Source organism: Oryzias latipes, chromosome 9 (assembly GCF_053564925.1).
Source record: "Oryzias latipes strain Hd-rR chromosome 9, Olatipes_Hd-rR_3.1".
Classification (NCBI taxonomy): domain Eukaryota; kingdom Metazoa; phylum Chordata; class Actinopteri; order Beloniformes; family Adrianichthyidae; genus Oryzias; species Oryzias latipes.
The window spans coordinates 17,185,669-17,206,670 of NC_136245.1; the positions used below are offsets into that span (position 1 = coordinate 17,185,669).

At 40.1% G+C, this 21,002-nt stretch overlaps 2 long non-coding RNA genes across 2 annotated transcripts in view; one reads left to right on the forward strand and one right to left on the reverse strand.

Moving 5' to 3' along the window:
• The window catches only part of LOC110015628 (uncharacterized), a 152,789-nt gene extending 140,734 nt beyond the window's left edge, over positions 1-12,055 (forward strand). The window contains exon 6 of the long non-coding RNA XR_013658144.1: positions 11,919-12,055. This is a non-coding gene — a long non-coding RNA (uncharacterized LOC110015628). The remainder of the gene's footprint in view (positions 1-11,918) is intronic.
• LOC144994422 (uncharacterized) lies at positions 873-2,313 on the reverse strand. The gene is made up of 3 exons (XR_013657956.1): positions 1,892-2,313; positions 1,346-1,460; positions 873-1,264 (listed from the first exon to the last, which is right to left on the reverse strand). It is a non-coding gene; the product is annotated as an uncharacterized LOC144994422 (long non-coding RNA).
• Positions 12,056-21,002: the final 8,947 nt, after the last annotated feature.

The window sequence follows — 21,002 nt, forward strand, 5'->3', positions numbered from 1 at the left end:
TACCTCATCACCTGGAGAGGGGGGGTCACGTGGGCAGGATTCTCAGACAGGTGTACCAGCAGCATAAATCAGCAAAGCTGTCAGGTAAACTGCAGCAGTTTGTGTCTCAGAATAACATTTATGAATGCTTCTTATTCACACTATTAAGATCTGTGACTTTAGAGTGTGTCAGTGCACAGAAACATGACAGTAAATGACTGGATTTGCACATCATCAGACACGTCCAGGTGTGTAACTAAAGGTGGCAAAGTCTGTAGTGTAAAAGAAATCTTTAAAAAAAACGTTTTAGTCTTTCAGGCAGAGGAGGAATACCAAATTGTTTTAGAATGTATTTTTTATAAGACGGAAATAATGTATTTTATTCTGAGTTTGGTGTTTTGACCCCTCCCTAATGAATTTCTGGTTTAACCCATTTTCTCCTCATTTTGATGAACTCAACTTTTTCCTGAATGAAAGATGAACAGTAGCTGATGTTTTTCTGTCAGGGATTTTTAATTTATTAATTTATCTCTGTCAGGGATTTCAATGGAGCTGGAGTCCAGTGCAGAGGAAGCTGCAAGCATGTACGAGCAGGAACTGGCGTCTCTTACCTGTGCATCTTCCTCTGGATGTGATGCTGAGCAGCAATGTGGACAAACCTTCCCTGACATAACTCTTTTTGATATAGTTGTTAAGCACAAACAGACTTTCCCAGATGCATTTTTTCCTCTAATAAATGTGACTGACAGGTACGCTGATTAAATGCTGAATGTAAACGTAACATTTGATTGACTGCATGAAGAAGCCCACAAAGGAAAATCCACAACTGTTTCTTTATTTCTGTTACTGAATAACGTATTCATGTTAAGTTTTCAATAAATATACTGCATTGCTATGAAACAAATTTGTTTATTTTCATATCCATTATTACAATCCTCACATCAGCATTCAGTTTTTTCATTGACAAAGAAACATTTCTAAACAACAGCTTTGAAAATCAAACATCATCTTTGTTAATAAAGCTTTAAAACCTAAAATGGTAAACATGGAAAAACTCCTAAATGAAGCAAGCCTAATATGAACATTTTAAACTGGAGTTTTGCTTAAAGGAACATTAAGTTGTTTGGAGTTGAACAAGTGTTTGATGCGGTTCCTCATAGATGCGATTTCCAGATCATAAGCCCGACGCTAAAGCCAGGAATTGTGCTTCGTCTTTCACTCCCCACTGCATCATTTACAACTAATCAGGCTTATGCAGCAGGTTAAAGACGTTTTTTTAAAGGACCTGCAATTTAAAAAAAAAAATTAGATATTAAGGTTAAATAATATTTATTGATTACATTTCACATAAATCATGGTGACTTGCCTGTACACTGCACAATGATATGAATGACTTTAGTCTTCTTGTATTCCCATGTAGAGCTGCCATCTGTTCTTCTGCAGCACAAACCTTTCTGGAACTTCGCTTTGAGAAACTTCACCTGCAGAAATATCACATGTTAATTCAATTAAGTATTTTATAAACTTTAAAGTTCATTTTTAAGTTTCAGTATATGTGTATATGTATATGCATGGTTCAAAAATATACAATGCACTTAAATATTATTTCCCATAATAACTTGTTTACTGATTTCAGTCTTAAAGTCGATTTTTAGCAACACTGGTGCCGTATAATTACTGTAATTACTGTATAAATCACAGAATCAGGCTGGCTCGGAGCTTTTTCTCTCATGTTGTCACCGAAAACGGGCACGGCTATCATGTGAAGACGGTTCGTCTCCATCGGGTTCTTTTTGCGCATGCGCAAGATAAAAAGAAATTATCTTTTCAAAGCAGCACTTTAACATCCTAAAATTAACATCCTTAGAGACATGTGACTGACAAAAGAAAAGATCACAGAATTGATTCTTACCTAAAGATGATTGACAGCGTGAACCTCGCAGCCGTAGACATTAGCGCACAGCGTTCGTGGTAAAAGTGCTCACAAACTACTTCCGGGTGACCGTGTGTCAGGCGAAATGTTAAAAAAATAATTTTAAAGTTCATTAACAGTTTGCTGCATTTTTTATTTGATATATAAATGGGAAATACGTGGATTATTATGGTACATTGTTGTTTGGACGATAAAATCCGTCATCGCTTCATTTAAAATACTTTTCAGTTCAAATGATTGACAAAAATCATCATCCAATCAGCGTTGTCCCATATTACCTGCCTCTTCCGGTTTGGAAATGTTTTTCATTTTTGAAGATTTCGTTTTGTTTTCTGGAAATTCATTCTGTGTTCTGAAATGTTTTTCATTTTTTAATATTTCATTTTTTTTTCTGAAATGTTTTTCATTTTTTAATATTTCACTTTTTTTCTGGAATTTTTTTTCTGAAATGTTTTTCATTTTTTAATATTTCATTTTTTTTCTGGAATTTTTTTTTTTCTGAAATGTTTTCATTTTTTAATATTTCTTTTTTTTTCTGGAAATTCATTTTGTTTTCTGAAATGTTTTTTTTTTTGTCATTTTTGTTTTTCAAGTTTTGGTTTCTGAAATTTTGTTTTGTTTTCTAAAATGTAATGCTGCTTTTTAAAAAAATTTTTTTTTTAAATTGTTGTTGTGATCTTAAAAATGTTTTTGTATCGAGTGATTTGTTGAATGCTTTGCACTTCAGGGCCACCGTACATTCAGCTTCCAGAGCATTCGAAAAAAGTAAAGAAAAAGTTGAGAAAGCCTAAAATAGATAAATGAATAAAGGAAATTGACAAAATGGTAAGTTTAAAAAATGTATTAATCTTTCGTAATTTTTTAAATATCCCACCTCTTGCTGCTTTAAGTGCGTCTTAGTTAGATCTCGATCTGGAGTTCAGAGGAGAGGAGGATTAAATCACAAATAAAGCCTCAGATAAAAAGAATTCACTCAGGTAATTTAGCATTTTTGATTTAGATAGGATTAAACCAATGTTTATTAGATGCTCATGAGTATACCTAATCTAAATATATGCCTAAATTATTAACCCGAGCTCTAATTACTCTTTGTTTTTTAATCTTGATTTGCTTTTTGTATTTACACTAAGGCATACGGATTTCTTATCTCTCTGAAACCACTGAAGCATCAAGAGGGCTGCTCTGAAGCTGCAAAGCTAATTAATCTGATTTGTGCCTGTTTGGCTTCTCACTAGCAAGCACATTTTTGAGGATAGCACCGTCATCTGCAAATCATTGTCTTTGGTAAATGGGAAATATTTGACTCTTCAGTCATCCTAACATGGACTGCTTTGCTTGGTGGTCTAAAGCCACACAAAGCCCAAGTTTACTGTGAGGCACATGGAAGCCCTGCTTAAGCCTCTTCCGTATGTCTGAGCATTACTGTAAACTAGTGTGGGCCACACTTTCAGAAATCTTTCTTCTTTAACTCCGCCACAGACAGTGAAGCAATGTTCAGCTCAAAGGGCACAATAGTGACGAAAAGATGCAACGTGACCTGTAGGCAGCAGCAAGCTCAAAGTGGGCTGTGTTCATCTGTGCTGTGAGCACTTCCAGTCCCACTGTGCAGTGAAGGGGCGCAGCCATTCACAGCTACCACTCTGGGGTCCACATGTGCGCCGGAGGTCCTCATTTTGACTTTAAATGATTTTGACACCAAAATAAACAAAATCTTCTCACTGCACTATACAGGCCTGCAAAATTATGGGTACTGGGATGGATATGCAATTACAACAACTAATTTGCGGTCACCAAAGCAGCCCGTTTCTCTGTGCCCCCAGCCGCCCTCGGTTTTAGATATTGGGAGCATGTGTGTGTGGGAGTGTGTCTGTTTGGCATGTGCCTGTGAAGGGGCCGTGGGAGAAGTTCCCCCTCACAGCTGTAGCAAGGTCAGGCAGCACCGGGGCGATTAGCATTGCTCATCACGTACAATTAGGGTTAGCGCTCTGCAAGGAGGCATCTGTTGCTAATTGAAGCAGAATAGATGGAGGATGTCCATGCTTTCCCTCTGCAGGAGAAAAAAGTGGAGTGTTTTCAACTGGAAATAAATAGATTTTGGCTAGTGTGAAATTAGAACTGCGACCCACCTGCACATCGCCCAGAACGCTTCTTTCAATAAGAAGGATCATGTGTAGGTATATATTTATGTGTAATTACTTGCACCAATAAAAGTGATTATTTTGACTAATAGGCCGCACATTTGCCAGTACACAAATCAGAGATGGATAAAGAGGCTGGAGTTATTAATGAAAAAAGGGGGAAGGGAAGCGGACACGGGGGGGGGGCTGAGGACGTCGGAGAAAGGCCAAGGCGAGTCCGTGATGGCAATCTGATGCGACTAAGCCATGCATCCACTGGCCAGTCGACATCAGCCAGCGCCTCCGACCAAAGCTCCCAGGCCCTTCATGCCAAGGCCAGATGCTGACAAAGACAACCGAGCCATGCAGGCTCAAACCAAGGTCCAAATCAGCTTTTCATTCCAGAGAATACTATTAGAAACGCATAGTCTTGATAAATGACATGAATTGACAAGTAATTTCAATGTATTATCTGCAAATATGCACAATATCGAGTCTATAATAAGACTTCTGATCAGAGTTTTTTCTTCTTCAACATTGACACTCCAAATGTACTTGTTTCCCCCATAAAACTGAATTAAAAACTATTGTGTAAACTTGAAAGCAGGAATATATTACTTGAATAAGATTAATTTTTTCTAATTTTTTTTTCCTGTCTAGATTGTTTTTGGTATTTTACCATTTCTGGAAATTTACAAATAAAGTTTGTAAATGTCGAAGAAGGTGACAGACTGTGAGTAAACCTTATACATATTTCACCTGAGTGCCACACTGCCTAATGAATTTTTCTAAACACAAGTGTGCATGTGCAGAAGTTTCCCATTGGAGTGATAAAGCATATCAGAGTTTATCCTCCTTGCCCTTCACGGTTAGAGTTTGCTGTTGAATGAGGTTGTGTCCCGTCTTCAGAGACCTTAAAAACCAGACTTATCAACATTGTTGCTCGGTGCCATGCACTAGAGATTCAGAAGATGTAAAGCCTTCCTCACTGTGTCAGTCATGAACCCAGAATCAATGATTTTTGGAATATTTTTCAATTTTACTACTGATTCAATCTTAAGTTTTGCATATTTTGGTAAAATGGTTTGGTCTGCCATGTTGTGCTGTGGCGTGGTGTGGTCTGGCATGGCATGCAAATGACAGCTAAGGGCCCCCTACAGATTTGCCTCTTACAATGTTATGTTGCTTCAGACAGATGAGGTGTTTATTTGTATAAACTCCTTTTGTATTTCAGGCCAACTGTTGTGTTTTATTTTATTTGTGTGTATTTCTTTTTGATACAGGGAAAATGGAATAGTTGAGATGGAGTAAAATGGTACAAGAAAGGAAAAAGGGGAACATGGTTGGAGAATGATTACAGAAACATAGGAGGGGGGGTAAGATCACAAACAAAAAGAGCAACATGTTGCTTAAGGTTTATCATTAACACTTGCATATAAAAATGTTACCAAAAGAGTTGGGCCTGTCAACAGACACACCTAACCACACAACTCAAATATTACAACCATATCTGTTGGCTGCAAGAAGGCAAAATGTCCTTTTTAATGACAAAAAAAAATGGGTTTACTACAGTTTAGAAGTGACAAACATGTCATCAGAGCAACATGAATGTCTTATGTTACAAATTTGTTTGTACCAAAAATGTCATTATGTTATAAAACAATAAGGAAAGTGTCATTATGAAATGACACATGTCTGTTTTCATCAGCGGCAGCTTACAGCTCTTTTATATAAATATATATATATATATTTTAGACCTAATTGGTCCTCTAATTTTGACCGATCCCCAAAACCTTTAGTATCAAATCCTAATCACTTAAAATGTGTTTCTATTAAAAGCCCTTTGAGTAAATAGAACTTTATGAAACATTTTCTCAGAGATTGTATCCCTAAGTGATTTAGATATTATTTAATAAGTGTTCTGTTACTTATGACACTCAAAATAAAAAATACAAAATCACTGTTTATGGAGTTAGAAAAGTCGGAAGAGGTGACTACCTAAACTACTTTACATGGAATAAAACCTGTCTAAATTATTATTACTTTTTTTTGTAGAATTTTGATTTTCATAGTTTGAAAATTTCCCTATGAGCTTAGATTCTTTTATATATTTTTAAGGAGCATCCTGACTCCATGTCGGACTGAACCTCACTATAATTTGAACAGAAAGAACTTTGGAGCACGCAAAAATAATCCTCCACCATAGCAGTGAGCTTGTACTGCAGAAATTGATTCTGTTTAAGGCTTGTTAATCAGCGGGAACCATTTGAGTCTGCCTGGTCTACCTACAGTAGCTTTTAAATCTAGCCTTGTAATAACCCTGTGTAATTAGGACTGAGACATACTAACAAGAAGAGACTACCATCATCATCACACACACCACATCATCATCACTCAGCCGGCTCATCATCATCACCATTCTCATTATCAAGCCTAAGATCAAATTCCAGCCTACCTCCAGGATAGTGGGACTTCAGTGCACCTGATGTATTGTGCGTCATTAGATTGTTGTTATTACTATGCCATGGGGAGTCAAACAGGATGGAGATTCACTCCTGTAATATTCTACTCAGCCTACTAAAGAGGATCCACTTGACATTCTCTACCAAATGACAACAATATATTGAAGCAAAGGGGTTGACACTTTAATTTGTTTACGCTACCGCTCTTTTCTTGCCATTTCTTTCTCATCCATACATATGAACATCTCACATGCCCACGCCAAGTTTCTGTGGCTCAAAATGCTATTGTAGAACAGCACAAATCTTTGGGTTCTTTAGTCCACTATTAATCTTCAGGGAGATAAATGAATCTGTCTTTTCTTTTTAAATTTGTCTCAATTAGCTTTAGCTCAAGGAAACAAAACCCACATGTGACATCAGTGACTTGTTGAAACGGTTTGTCCGAGCGGCCTCAGAGGGCCTGACACCTTGCCTCAGCTCAGCGCTGCAGGGCAGCTACCGCTAAAAAGGCAGCTGTTCTGTGATCGATGACTTCATCTAGTCTGTCTGATTCCTCCACTTGTGCTGAGAGAACGCTTAATGTAACAGGCCCGCGGAGAAACGCCTTGATTAAATTGCGAGAGCACAGAGCCACGGGGAACCACTTACAAGAAGAAGCTTTCTTTGCAGGAGTCTTTATCCAGTCACACACTCACTGCCTGACGCGTGTGTGATGACACAAAGACACAGCACCTTGCTCAGATTCCCTAAGTAATGCGTATGAACATATAGATCATCCACACACCCATCTTCTCTACTCTGTTGGTAGCAGGTCCAGATCATCCAGCACAGCTGGTACATCCAAATGTTGACTCTCCGGTTGGGGAGGATTTCTGCGGGGATTTACCGCATCACCGTAGGCATTGGGTTCGGTGTGAGTCCATCAAGCTTTATCTCTCCCCAAGGTATATGCACAAATCTCTCCAATATAAAACCTGTTCTTAATTCTGATTCCTTAATGCATTTCCTGTGGAGAAGACTAATCACTCTCAGTTAGGCCTCAGACAGCTCACTTGCAAACTTTCAACAAAGAAGCTGGAACTCTTTTGAAGACCAAATTTCCTTGTTTTGTTTCTTTTCAATTAAGACTCAACACCTTGCAGGTCTGGTATGTACATACTCACTTTTTCACACAATGTGTGTTTCTCTCTCTCACTCACACACACATTAAAACTGGTAACACTTCTTTCCAAGCCCTCCCAACATCTGCTTGTTCTTCCTCTGATTAAAAAAATCCTCTGCGTTTCATTATCGCTGATTTGCATAGTAATAGCGTGCATATTAAGCAGCTACTTCAGAGGGTGGGCGGTCTAATGAATGCTGCAGTCTCCTCTGTTTTAACTCAATTTTTCCTCATCCATATTCAGCCTTGTGTGCCCCCCACACACCTCCCCTTACAGCTCCATCACGATCCCTCTTGCCCTCAGGGATGGCAATTCTGTTTCCGCTGAAATGCTTCCTCTAGCCTCTCCCCAAATCCCAGAACCCTCTCCATTAATCCAATTAATTAGAGCCATTGATATGCAGCCCGCTAAGACCAAGCAGCTGTTTGCCTGCCAATTGCCTCGCAATGAAGAAAACGACGGGGGTGGACGGGGGTCAGGTTATGAAGTCCTACCATGCAGCAACACTTTGCACTCAGCAACAAGAAAGTTGCCACACACAGTGATCCTGTGTGAGGGAAGCATCTCCTGGATGAGCTAGCTACGTCCTGATAGGTGGAACTCATACAGCTTTTTCCGTCTTATGTTTAAAGACCAAATGTGTTTTTACTTTTACGCCATCAATAAGCCATTAGCATTTCCTGGCATTTTGCCACTGTTTTGACTCGCCAGATCTCTCTGGAAGACTGGCTTGTTCAAACATCAACACAGAACACAACAGCAGTCTCCAGCAATGATATCCATTTTCTTTTATTTACACTTTTTTTTATTACCCTGGAGCATAAGTTCCTTCACAGGGAAGCAGAAATGAGGCTAAACTGGATGAGAAATGGAAATGCACACCCTTTTATTCAATCAGCCACCACATACCCCTCTGAGCTTTGACAAAAGTAAACTAAATATCCATAAATGGATAATAATTCTTCCAATAGGAGACTGAAAATAGAAGGAGGGCAGGGAGATGTCCCCTGGCACCAAAACTAAGAGGTGTATCAGAATTACTGTGCAGAAATGAACAGAGCAACAGTGTCTAATGTTTTGTGACACAGCACGAAAGTGAGCTCCAATTCAGAGCTGAGACCGCTCATTGAAGATATTAGATTAAGAAGTGCTGGACTAGCAGGGTAATTCACTTTTCTGCTTCACTGGCTATCATTGCCAAGTAAAAGAATGCTGGTGGTACACCATCACTGTTTTCCCCTGCAGCATTTTTGGCGTCCCCCTCCTCCTTCTTTTCTTCCCTCGATTCTCCTAAAACACAGAAGGCATGTGTTCGTCAGAGTCACTCAGAGGTCCTGAACTTGCCTGTTGTCACGATTACACTGTTAAACTTTAACAACCCATGCTACAGTAAACTTTGATTATGGAAATTGGGTAAAAGATGGACCAAACTAATATATTAGATTATCAATAAAGTGAGATGATAAAGACATTTTAGTTTGCTTTCTCAGTTTTCGTATTTTATTTTATTTCTGATTGTTTTAAAGCTGTAGTCTCACAAGTGTTTTTTTTGGGTTAAAGTCCTACTCTGACAATGCTTTGATCTATTTTAAAAGCAATCCCAGTGGTCCTTTAATTATGATTATGCAGTTTTTAGCCAAAATTCAAAAACCTTTTTTCTTTAGGACATAGTTTCTGCAGAAGAGGAAGTGAATTAGAAATTACCCTCTACATTAAAGGTGGACTTATTGGCATGGAGGAAGTCCGTCCTTATTTCCCATCATCTATCTGTTCTCGTGTTCTTCTGCTAGCTTACAGCCCCTAAAACCAACAATACAGATGCAACAAAAATGGCGAGCAATATTGGATCTATTCAATTCGAGCCAGATGCAGGCTCAGATGAGGAAAACAAAGACGTACATTAATCTATTTGTCTGCAAGTGGATCAATCAAAATGGAGCGGAGCAGGGAGCTTGTGGCCCGCTGATTGTAGCTCCGACATCACTGCACCAAAATCAGGATTTTCTTCAAAGTAGGTCTTTAAGGTTTTTCTTTGTACATGTACAACAGGTACAGCATGTACAGCAGCCACAGCCAGTGTAAAATGTGTAAAAATGCGCTGAATTGAATGTACTTTAAGACTATTGGTTCTGAGAAAAGAGGGAGAACTTGTAAAGCTAATTTACTAATTTAAATAAAACCTAATTTATTTGTGCTAATTTGTTTTTTATTGTGGATACGAGTGAGGAAAGTTCTTTACTTAGGACTTTGGAGACTTTAAGTAACCCGGCAGTTGAGCTCATGGTTTGTTTATCACGTTCTCATACAGTATTGATCGTTTCTGTACAATCAAGTTTACCTGTTTTTATACACTAGAGGGGCTGCTTCTGTAACTAAATATTGTTCTTTTATGTGTCATTTTATGGGATATTTTTCAAGTGTAATCACAATGTCATTCCTATCATGCATGTACAGAATTGTACTGACAATTCTAACAATTAAATTTTTTGCCAAAACACGGAAATAGTGTGCGGTAAAAACATATGCGCTTCCTGCTTTTAAAGAAATAAAATGAGAGCCAGTTCTGCTAGTCAAGTGAGTTTGATTAAAAATATGTTTGGGTGTTTTGGTGTTGCGGATTATTTAGTAATTTATTGAGAACTGCCGAAAAAACACAAACAGGAATTACTTCTGCTTTTTGTTAGTCTGCTAGTTATTACAGGGTCATTTTCCTGGGATTTTTTTTTGTGAACATCATTCTGCCGAAAGAAAGATTTGTAATGACTGGAAGATGTTCAAACGGTCCATGTCAACAATGTCTGGACTTTTAAATGACCCTCCCAATGTTAAAACAAACAGATTCGAACAAAGCAACGGCAAGAATGGGATCAATCCCGCTGACGGAAAAACTAGGCGGACCAAGATCAAAGACTCATCTATCCAGCAGAGATCATTCATAAGAAAGCTTGGGCTGGAAATGCACTTTCAGTCAACATGCTGTGTCCATATTTTGGAATCAACAGCTCTTTGGGAGCCTTGTGATTGAAAATTATTGTAAACTTAGCTGGATTACGCATGTTTTCTGTAGCTGGCTTAGTACAAATGTTTGGTAGTTTTATTATAAACACTCTAGGCTTTTTTTCCTTCTTTTTAAAGGGAATGTCATCTTTCTTCAGCTTCTTTTCTATGACCAGTTCCATTCTCCCCATGGCAGCTAAGTTGAAGTTTTTTGAGCTGCGGAAATACAGCGTTATTGCACTCACTTATGAGACTCCCTCTATTAGGAGCTTGCAGAGGTGCAACTGGTGTCGGACTGTCTCTGTTTGCTCCCAAGTCTTGTGTCAAGTCTCTGGTTGTCGTTCATGGTGTCTGACCCATTTTTCTGTCTCTGACCAAGCGTTGATTTTAAGCCATGACCTGTTTTTCTTCCCGTGTTCTCTGGAGGGTTTGGGTAGTGGATCTGATTTGTTTGTCCTGTTGGAAGGATTTGAGTCAATGACCCCTGTTGTTTTCTGACCAAGAGTTGAGGCCAGGGGACTTGTCACTGTGGCAAAAAGAGGAGTGGAACAGGAGTGTTTTATTTTAGGATTACATCAAGCACAAAGTTTCTTTGCTGGCATCTTAGCTTTTATGCAGTGCTGGTTCTTTTATGTTATGTTTTATGTTTTTTTAGTTTTATCCACAACTTTTCCTGGAAGAATAACCGTTGCTGAGAGTGAGAAAAAGCAAGGACTTCCTGGTTGCTACACATATGTGAGCCAGTGTTTCTCTTCACCTAGAGGCTGCTGTGCCATCTATCATCCAGCCATGACTTCCAACTCCTGCAGAAGTCCAAAAAAAAAAGCATTTTACTTATGATCAAACCATGCTCATTATAAAAATAATTACATTTAGTGACAGCAATTAAATAGTTTGCTGTTAATGTGCTGAGACACAGCAGGCACACACATATTAGTTGGTGACAAAAGTCAAGCATGGTGGTGGAAGAGTAATGGTTTGGACTTGTCATTTGTAGCTAAATCCCATTTTGCCTTAGTAATCATTCGTTAAATAATATATAATATTATTGTCATGGCGCCTCTGTCAGCCCCGCCCCTTTGCTCTGCTCCTGACTCCACCAGCTGTGACCAATTAATCCTCATCAACTCTGCCTTCTTAAGGAGACCCAGCTCCACAACTCATCGCCAGATCGTTACCCCTTATGGTGACTAACCTGGTCTCAGTCTCGCTCATGTTTATGCATCCTATGCTGATCTCGCAACTAACATTATTATTCCTGTCTCAGGATTCCTGCTCTCGAGTGTCACCTGTGTGGAAGTCAGTTCGAGCCCCCCTGCTGTTCAGGAAACACCACGCTCCGCTAGCCGCGCTACTACCTCCAGCCACGCCTCAAGCTTCGCTCCTCTCTGGATCACATTCACGGTGTCTCCATCTTCCTGGAAGGAAGGAATAAAAATCCTTACTTACCTCTCACCTAACTGTGTCCTCATTCTGGGTTCCAGCATCTGGGTCTGCCGCTCCTCCGAATCATGACAATTATATTTGAAGATATAGCAATCGCTTGGATCAAACTAAATACATTTTTCTTTTGTAAATTTTGCCTATGTTTGTTATTTAATTAATTAATTTATTTATTTATTTACTTGTTTGTTTGATTATCTTCTGCTTAGTATAGCCTTTTGGAGCAACCTTGTTTGTGAACTGTTTTTTTTTCCCAAATAAACTAAATTAAACATTGCGCATTTATGGGTCTCTCTTTCTGGTTTCAACAGTGCACAATAAAGAACGTCTTTGTGGAATAAATCAAGAACTCAAAGTTGTGATAAACCAACTACATGATACCATAGGTCAACAGCACCAATGATCAAGTGTTTATTAAATTATGGATGAACTTTATACACATAAACAAATATGAGCCACCTTATCTAGTGAGACTGTGATGGAAAAGGATTAAGCTTCTTATCCCTTGTGCTATCCTAGGCACTTTAACATTGGGAGTGGGGTCATCTAGACCAGTGTTTTTCAACCTTTTCTGAGCCACGGCACACTTTAACCTTAAAAAGAATCCCGCGGCACACCAGCATCCAAAAATTAAAAAAAAAGGAGAAACTCATAGTTTGTATTGATCTACAGCCCCTCCACAATCTCACATGCATTTTTGAGATAATTGTTACAGAAAAAGCTGGAAACTGCAGCTGTTTTTTTCTAAAAGATGCAATAAAAGTTAAGTTAGAAGATTTAAAAACAGTTTGTGTGTTCGTTAGTTTCAAGACGTTTAACAACAGATCTCCTTTTGCGCTGTCACTCTCACAACCCAATGCATCATGGGAAATGTAGTGCATAAAACGGCCGGAGATCGGTTTTCGGAGCTTCATTGTTTTGTTCACTTGTTCCACGGTCTGATACCGGATTCTGTGGAAAGCTACACCGCTAAAGACGAGCTTTAGCTGGTATTTCTGTTAGAACTGAGCGACTTTACGAGCTAAATCGGGACAAGGAAGTGAAGACTTTAAGCACTTCTGATTGGTCAGACCGATGACATGTGATTAACCCCCCCAACACGCAACTCTTCCAAAATACAGCCGAAGGTGCAGCTGAATCGCGGTACAGTCATTCTTATCAAAATGTCTTTAATAAAATAAAATAAACGCAAAGAAAAGGTATTTTACGATCTTTTATATTCCTAACTCCTCAGTGTTTTATCAGGGCCTGTTTGGATGAACAGAGAGCTAAAATCCTGGAGATGGGAAATGTTTTTAGATCAGTTAATGAGGGCAATTTCCCACGGCACACTTGGCCATCTCCCACGGCACACTAGTGTGCCGCGGCACACTGGTTGAAAAACACTGATCTAGACCCACTAGACAGTGCTCTGAATCTTTTTCTTCAATGACTTGTGATCTTCACTGGTGTCCATGGATTTCATGAAATCTTTCCACCTTTATCCACCTTTGTCATGGTAGGGAGAACATGTCAATGCAAGGGTGGGGTCATCTAAGATAGCACAAGGGTTAAAGGTACAAGGGGGCACAATCGACTGCTTTGCTAAATCCATTTCATGTATTTGATTTGACAGAGGTATTATGAGTGAATTATCAAAAAGTTGCCTGTTGAACTCAACTCTCGGCTGTTTTTAAACGTTTTTTTGCTGGGTCGTGTGGCAGTACGCCAGATGTGTCAACTGCTTGCTCTCCCACAAAATTTAAACTTTTCCTTTTCAGTTCATGCATCACTCTGTTAGTGTGTTCTGAAGGGGAAACCAAAGACAAATCAAGACCAGCTTTGAAACAGGATGCTCAGTGCGATGGAGGTGAAATCAGATGAGCAAAGGGTCCATTTGTTTATCCTTGATGAAGTGTTGATGTTGGAGGTCTTTGTCTCAGGAATATACAAATCAGATTGTTTAAGAAACTTTGGTACCTCGGTTCAGGGGCTGACAAGAAAGCTTTTGCTTGAACATGAGCATGTTGCATGGGAAATGGGCAACAGAGGAGCTCTTTGTTTCGATTTCTTATGTTTTCAGCCTTCTCAGCTGCTTTTCTTAGACGTGGGAGAATACTAGTTGAGCATGAAATACAGCACACTCTGTAAAACTCACGATCAAGTTGTTTTGTTGCTTACATGCCAGATATATTTTTTGACATGTAAAGGACAACTGCTTAAACATTTGATGATAAAATGTGCAAAACCCCTGAAAGTGGAGCTGAAAAGCTAACCTTACTCACGCTGGACTGAGTCAGAACTCCGCAGGATCACTGTGCAGAGATGAAGTGAAGGAGGAAAGAAAGAAAGGAGGTGTCTATTCATCTAGGTGAGGAAGTGCCTCTCTGTTGCCCCCCACACCCCCAAAACCGCCTTCTGAGGCAGGGAGCTGTGACTGAAACACATCGTTGCACCTCACCCAGGATGAGCTCCAAATAAATGGGGGGTGGGGGGTGCAGAAAGCGTTGGAGAGGGAGGCGAGTGGAGCCTGAAAAGGAGAGCTCCTTAAAACGAGCTGTCAAAATAATGAAAACAAATGGCAATGGAGTCTCCAGAGATTGAGGAGAACTTCATTTGTGAAGCGTCTTCACAGGGATCCTGCTGCACCACAGCGAGCCCTCGCTTCAGAAACCAAGGGGAGGCCCCACCCTACATGACTGCGTGGAACTGAAGAGAAGAAAAATGAGAGCACTCAGTGCAATAATTGTTCAGGGTCAATTATTCCCACAGTGGAGCAAATCAGACTGATATGTGGGAACATGTGGTTGGGGTAGAGAGCTGCTATTTCCCTTCTGTAGATTTGTTCCTCTGTGATGCCTAAGTCACACAAATGATTTGGTTTTGCTTTGATAATAAGCAAGGAATTTAAAGACCCACTGTAAATATAAATGTGTTTTTGGTGTTTTTAACATGTTCTTGTAGAATTTTCTCATGATAAAGGACACATATAAAAACTGCAGTTTTGAGTATTTCTTTAATCCTAACATTGTGAATCCGGATCAAAAGAAAAATATACCTTTTGAAAAAACTTGTAGTTTTTACGTAAAACTGCAATCAGCATATCACAATGTCCCTGCTCTGCTCCATTCCAATGCATCCACTTGCAGTCAAATCGTGATTCGTGTACGTCTTCATTTTCCTGTCCGAGCTGGAGCTCCAATATTGCTCGTCGCACCTGTAATGTTAGGTTGGGGTTGTGAGGGGCTGTAAACTAGCGAGGGAACATGTTGGATGATGGGAAGGGGATATGGCTTACTCTACGCTGACAGTCCCACCCAAAACTCAGAGAACTTTTTGATGAAATACTGACCCTCTCCAGGAACTATGTCCCAAGTTTTATGATTTTGTGTAAAAACAGCATAACCATAAATAAAAGACGACTGGGAACACTTTTACAATAGATCCAAACATATTAGGGTGGGATTTTAACTTCCCTTTTTTTAGCAAATACTGCAACAGTGGAAAATTTTCAGTCATTAAATGAAACTTGTTTTTGCAGGAAATAACTAAAATGTGCTCACATTCCCATCTTAAGCCATTATTTCCTCTGTTTCATTCCCTCTGCCTCTCTGGCAGCTAACATCTTTTTCTGCTTCTCACGGCTTCTCCCCCCTTATCCTTCCTCCTTCGCCGACTTTGACTTCATCTTTCAAGTGCAGCAGCCTCAGCAACATCTTCCCTCCCCATCCCCGTCCTTTCCACAATGCCGCCCGCCGCCGTCTGCATTCCTGTCACGTGCCAACCAAAGGTTATATGGCCCACTTTCTTATCAGCTGCATTGTGGGATATCTCGGCTCTCAGGCCTGTCTTCTAGAGAGCTATCTGTACCCCCTCCTCTCTCTGATGACAGCTGGGAGGACAACCTTTGTCGACCTTGTTTTTTTTTTCTTCTTTTTTTGCCTTAACAGAATAAAAATGAAAGAGAGAATGCAATGCAGAGAGAAAGAAAGGGGGGGAGAGAAGGTAAAAAAAAAAAAGTCCCCTGAGAGAATGTGTGATGAGATTGGTCTAGAGTTAGCCTTGTAAGAAAAATGCTGCTGGCCCCCTCTCCCTCTCCTCTCTCCAAGTACAGTAGACGTTGAATCAATATCATCCCCCCCCCCACCCCCCACCAGAAGCATTTTGGTCCTGCCCATGCTGTCCACCTGTCTGCCCGCCTGGAAGCAGGAGGGGGCAGGTAGGTAAGTTGCTGGTGGGGTTGTTCTAAGTCCATGGATGTTTGACAGAGCCGTCATGTTCAAATTCATTTTAGATCCAGTCAGACTTTTGCTCTAATAGGTGCACACATTTGAGGTCTTTGTGGTCAGAGGAGCACTTAGATCCATCTTTGCAGAACTGAGGCCTTTCACAGGAGAGAAACATCCACGGGATTTGATTCTGCAAGACACCGCTAAAGAGAAATCCTGGAACAAAAGTAATTTAACTCTAAAATGGTTGCTTCTTTTAACTCATACACGTATGCACGACAGACTGCTGTTATGCTTCCAGGCTTATGTTCTCTAACTTGGAGTTGTCAGGACCTTGCAGTTCTACTCCTACATGATCTGATTTATCCCTTATTTTCTGTTCCTTCAGGCACGTCTTCTTCTTCAAAGTCTGTCATCAAAATCCTACAATACAATGCAACAATATCAAAGGAAACACAGCTCAGCAGTGAACCTGACACCCTTGTCATCGTCCTCATCATCCCATTATTGTAAGAGAGGGACGACATACACTTCTTTAGACTTTATGCCTTTTCTGTGTGTTAATTCATACTTTGTCAAGAAATGAGGTCAAATTGGAAACAAAGCATACATGTAAAATACTGCAGAATTGAACAACACATACGAGCACAAACACATGCTTACATACAAGCATTTAGGCAAATAGGAGAGTTGGTGGACAATTTCTAGATTGATTGATTGATGGATTTTTGCTTATCTCCATATCTAGACTTAGACATGCCATTTGTTTGGGCAATAATTAAAAAATCAATTTTGCAGTCACATTTATTGATTTGGTCTCTGGTTTTGGCAGCCCGCAATGGCATTTCCCACATGGACCAAAGCATTGTGAAGAAAACCATCATGTCTGGGAAAAAGGCCTCTTTTTTAAATACTTGGTAGAAAAAAACACAGAAATTACAAGATTGTGCTGCCTGTTAACACTTTGCAGCTATTTAGATCCCACAGAGAATACCTTTCTTTGCCTGGAACTGGTATGTACCTGAATAAATACTATAAGTACTAATTCACATATTAAGAAAATATTTCATAAATCATAACATTTGAAGAACAATAGCCCAATGAGAATAATTACTTAAGGAACTCTGGGAAATTGCAAACATGAATACTCTGAATGCAACCTCTACAAAAAAAAGTTTCCAGTTTTTGAAACTCAACAATTTACTTGTTGTGTTTGTCTGATTTTAATAGAAGATAACAACATTCCTTTCCACTCAATCAAAATTTCTAATGCTGGGAAGCATTTCACATGGTTGCTTGAATAATTTATTGTTCCTTTTTTTTCCTGATCCATTTTCCTCCCATACAATATTTCCTGGGGCTTTGATAAAACAAGCATATCAGTGCATGTAGTGTAATAGAAGAACAGTGACAGCTTAGGTATGAGTTACCAGGGCCATGTAGCAAACAGAAATATCCATTGTTAGTCTGCTGGGATGCAGAACCAACATGCAGTCCTTAGTGGGAAGCGATGCACATTAGGTCCATGGAGCAACTCACTCAACTTGGATTCTCCTAAAACATGATGCACACATCACTTGCCGACACCAAAAGATAGTTTTGTTTTATTTAACGACCTTGCTTTAAGCGAGGACTTCAAATGTGCATTAAGATGGACAATAACGTACATGTGTATCGTTTATTTCAAAAACACAGAAATAAGAGTTTTGTAACGCTCTTGGGGCATCAGGAAATTAAAGGATACCATCTAATCACACTGATGCTGACTTGGTTTTTACATTTTTAAAGTAAATACATTGAAATACAAGGCAGCTTTTTTTTTTATAAAACATGAGGATGCTTTTGCATACTTCCTTAAAAAAAATTCACTAGGCTTTGAAAAATGTCAAGCAAAAAGCTCATGAAGATCTTTGATGCACAGAAATGTTAAAACATGTTTATTTTCCATGCACTGCATTACATTCTACAAGGATTGTCTCTCTGCTGGTAACCAGCAGTGTTGTTTCCCACCTGAGGCCAGCCGGTGAGGAGCTGCACTGTCTGGATTTAAAGCCTCCCTTCTTTTTTTTTTAAATTCTTTGTTGGGTTATCTATTCAGTTCCGCACAGGAGAGTGGGGTTAAGAGCAGTGATGGCGGAGCACTTAGCGAGTGAAGGCCGTGATGGCATGTGCTGGAGTGTCTTTTAATGAAGTCAAGGATCGGGAAGGAAGCACGGCGCAGAACACAGAGGATGATGTAGGTGGCGCTGTAAGAGTTAAGAGCATTTGTGTTTGTGTGTTGGTGGGGATGTTTGTTGGTGGAGATGACAGCAGGTTGGGTTCTGTGTCTCACACAGGGTGAGGGAGGAGACTGATGATGCGGGGAGCTTGGGGTGGGCAGGAGGGGGGCTAATAAGATGCCTTTTTATTGGCCCACAACCCCAGAGGAGCGTTTGTTTGTCTGCATGCATGATGGGGGGGATAAAAAGTTAATGCATAGGCACTGTGGTGCGTCCAACTGGACTGGTCACTGCTGCCCCCTGCAGGGCACCCCCTTCCTGCATGTTTGTGTGGGGGCGGCTCACATATTTGTGTTCTTGATGTCCAACGATGGGCAAACTTTACAGCATCTTAGATTACACTGTGAGAAATCAATTTTCTGTTTGTTTTAATGTTAATTAACATACCAATCACCGCTGTCTAACTTTTCAGCCCTTTGGTCATCAGGGTAAAGCATTCAGATAAATTTGTTCATTGATTGAGCACCAAGTAAGGATGAAAAACAAAGACAGATCTCTTCATCCAAAAATTCTGATTCTTTGTATGGGGAAAAAGTAGTGCGAGGTATCAGAGTTAAAAAAATAAGCAGACTGGCAAAGGAAGAGGAGACATAACATTTTGTGGGAGGTGTGGGAGGGGGGCGAAGGAGGGGATGAGGAGGATATCAATCGGGCGTGCGGTGCAGAGGCAGCCTGCCACAGTCCGCTTCATGACAAAGATTAGAGAGGGGATCAGTGTCATCAGCAGCAGGAAAGTAATGGCGCGGGCCAGGTTCAAGGCTGGAGCCAAGAACACATCAGCATCACTGCATTGTACCCCCCACCCCCACTTTACTCACCCCCCTAAGCCAACGCCCCCCGACATGAAATAGAGGTTAACCGCCAATCTAGAATTTTTCCCCATCTTTTACAGAGGGTGAAAACTACCGCTGGGAGTCTCAGGACAATTTTTATATGGGATTAGAAAACAAAAATCAATATTTAATTATCTTTGAGCTTTTTGTGTCACTGCATCTTTAGGTCAGTAAGTGTTCAGGAGCCGGGGTCGGGCCTGCACTTATAGTGCAGGAGTCTTAAAAGAACGAGTAACTTTTTTGTCATTGCGGGCAATTGATGGTGCATGAAGCTGCTGGATGACATGATTTGAGTTAGTTTTTTTTCCTTGCCTTGGCCCTTTTAAATTATTCTTTAAAATTCCCATCTCTGATCTGACAAACTTTCAGTTAAAGCTTTAACTCTCTTTAACTGAGTTTGATTACCGGCCTTTTCACATAACACCTCACAGCCGTACACAGACTGCACCTTCCTTCCTTCCTCAGTACATTAAACACTGACTGTTTATGTGGCTCTCAGACGCTGTTTCAGATTAAGGTAGGCCTTTAGCTTCTTTTCCCTGTGGCACTGGCCAATGAGGCTATGGAGTGGATGTGACGGCCGCTTAAGCGGTGACAAGCAGAAGGTCAGTGTCGCTGATGAAAGAGTGAGGCCAGCTGGCCCTCTCACACAGCCATCCTTTTAGCGGAACAGAGAGTCGCTCCTATTCAAGGCAGACACCCAGACGAACACAAGCTACAATGACTGTGAAGGAACGGGGAGCACGGAGAGGAAAAAGGAAAAAAAACTCTTCAGTTTGACAGAGATGAACAGATTAAAAGTTTGCATTCAGATGGGTTTCTCTGGCGGAGATTCTGCTCAGTGCCTTGTGTCATTTGTTACACTGATGAAGAGCAGAGAGGTGCACCATGAATCATGTGTGCCTCATCAGGATGCTCAGAAGTAGAGGCTGTCTGTACTTGACCGCAGCGATGCGTTTGTAGCATGCAAAAGGACCGTGGGACAAAGGTGCTCTGTGAAAAGAATTAAATTAAATTAAACTTTAATAATTCCACATACCACTCTAGAAAAATATCAGAAACTAAAGAACAGTATTTGATTAAAAAAAAAGTGAAATAAAAATTTAAACATCTCTGTCAAAAGAAAGTGGGGGAAAAAAATCTTAAAATCTAAAGGCCACTAACTGTGTCTGAATGGTTAAAGTCCCACTCCAATTGTCTTTTGATATGTTTTGAACGCATTCCCAGTGGTCTTTAATTATGTTTTCTTGAGCTCTGAACCATCATTGCTAGGACATAGTTTCTGCAGAGCAGCAAGAATTCATTATAAATGCTCCTTCAAGTTGCGGGCGTGACTGTCAATCATCCATTGTTTACACTCTCTGCCGCTAGGTTACAGCCCCTAACACACCCAACCTAAGGTCACCGTTGCAACAAAAATGGCGAGCAAGTTTGGAGTTATCCAGCTGTTTTTTAAGCCAGATACCAACTCAGATGAGGACAATAAAGACACATGAATCTAGTTGTCTACATGTGAATGCATCAGAATGGAGCAGAGTATACTATATACAATGGCAAGTCACAAGCCCCTATAGGGGCTTGTGACTTG